Here is a 1,990-nt window from a genome sequence, read left to right on the forward strand (position 1 = left end):
ATAAAATTCTTTCCTAAAGCATGAGTTTAAGTTTCCTCAAAAGAGGGGCACTTCTTACCTAACTCCCTTAACATACAAGATTTAACAAATTCCCATAACTGAAGCAGCATGACTTCCTATTATTAGTTTTCAAATAATGACTGAAACGTTGAGTTAGACATTTCCAAATCCTAAGAGTTAGCTGCCTTGTGTTGTGCATGCTAACATGTAGAAATAGAAAAGTCCAAATATTCTGTAGCTTCGTTTACTGCTTATTGTCAATCCATGAAGCCAACATTTGCTTTTAATATGTAAAGGAGAAGAAGGCAAAAAACAGAGTGAAACAAAAATCGTAGGTGACCTCTCTAAAGCAAAAGCAGGATATGTGATGACCACTCGGTATATGAAAATGACCATTCTTAAGATGGTTAAATGATTTAATATATTAAATTATATGTGAGTAATTACCGACACATGAAAATTTTGTGAGTAATCACCGAATATATAAAGTATGAGATATTATACCAGCTCATACTCCATTTATATAATAATGTGATATGAACTCATCAATTCTAAGTGAATTCTATATTTTATTCACCCTTAATACGTAACCAGGCACCCAGTTAGCAAGAAAAACTAGTGTGAGAAAAGGTAGCTAAAGGATACTTGAGCCAATCAATTTGGTTAGGCCAAAAGTTATAGTCATGGCTAACCACCCATCAACGAAGGCCCTAACACAAGACCTAAATAGAGGATCCTTACCAAGAATGGCAGCCAAGTAACCAAACAAAATTAAAGCAAAACTAACCGACCCAAAATAAGTCGCAACCTGAGCTTATAGTCCCTTACTAAAGATGCCGCATGTAGAGGAACCATTGCAGCTACCGAGAATGCAAAACCTGATGCTGCCGTTGCTTGCAAAGGGTTTGGTAAACCCTCTTTCTCTTTCTCATCTTCTACTTTTTCTTCTTCTTGTCTCTTTATTTGTACAATCTCTATGTCTAACTGTGAATACACAGAAACAAACTCACCAATGGCCATGCTACATGCCCCAGCCACAAGGCCTACGAAACTCGACAACACCATGGCCTTCATGTCTTCTCTTACTGCTTTCACTCCCATCATCAGAGCCACCATCAACAGCAGCCCGTCATTCGCTCCCAGCAATGCTGCACGCAGCCAATGGGATCTTTTTGAGTAATCAAATTCCTCCTTCTTATTTGCTTCTTCTTCGTTCTCTGAGTTCTTGATAATTGTTGTTGTTGCTCAAAGTCACTCACTACAAATTTGATTTCGTTATTAATGGGTGATCACTATTATTGTTATTATTACTATGATTGGATGCCATGAAAATTGAAAAACGATGGATGATGAAGAATGATTAAAGTGTGGAGGACACACACAATTTAATGGTATTTATGGATGAAATTTTGGTTACTATTGGAGGAGTGGAATTTCTCCACTAATAAAGTGTGTTATCTATCAAGCTTTTATTGTCCTTTTTACTTTAACAAAAATAAAATAAAATGGTTACTATTGGAGGAGTGGGATGATTTCTCCACTAATAAAGGTTGTTGAATTGTTAGAATAAAAATATTAGACTGAAGTCTAAAAATGTTGGTTAAAATAATAAATTCTTAGGATATTCTGTATTTATTATAGTTCATCAACGATCTTTAATTTATCAACGTTTGATTTTTATTTAATAAAATCTAATAGTTTATAAAAATGTAGCCTATTTAATGCGCATAAAATTATTGTGCTTATATTAGACAAATTTAAAGGTATACATGTCCTTTCTAAAAGATAATAAAAATATAGATTTATCATGCATCCAAAATCATAAAACTTCACACAAAATAATTTTTGAACCAATCCAAAACTCATTTAAATCTATGACTATATTTTCACTAATATAGTGGAAAAAACTTAATACAGTATATATATAATGTAAACCCCGATTAAATTAGTAAATAATTAGTCAATAAATTAGTTTTTAATAAGGAGGATT

At 33.1% G+C, this 1,990-nt stretch overlaps 1 pseudogene; it reads right to left on the bottom strand.

The window, feature by feature from the left end:
• Positions 1–634: 634 nt before the first annotated feature.
• On the bottom strand, positions 635–1,327 carry LOC107610055 (vacuolar iron transporter homolog 1 pseudogene; annotated as a pseudogene).
• Positions 1,328–1,990: the final 663 nt, after the last annotated feature.

This window comes from Arachis ipaensis, chromosome B1, assembly GCF_059453495.1.
Source record: "Arachis ipaensis isolate K30076 ecotype BB chromosome B1, ASM5945349v1, whole genome shotgun sequence".
Lineage (NCBI taxonomy): Eukaryota > Viridiplantae > Streptophyta > Magnoliopsida > Fabales > Fabaceae > Arachis > Arachis ipaensis.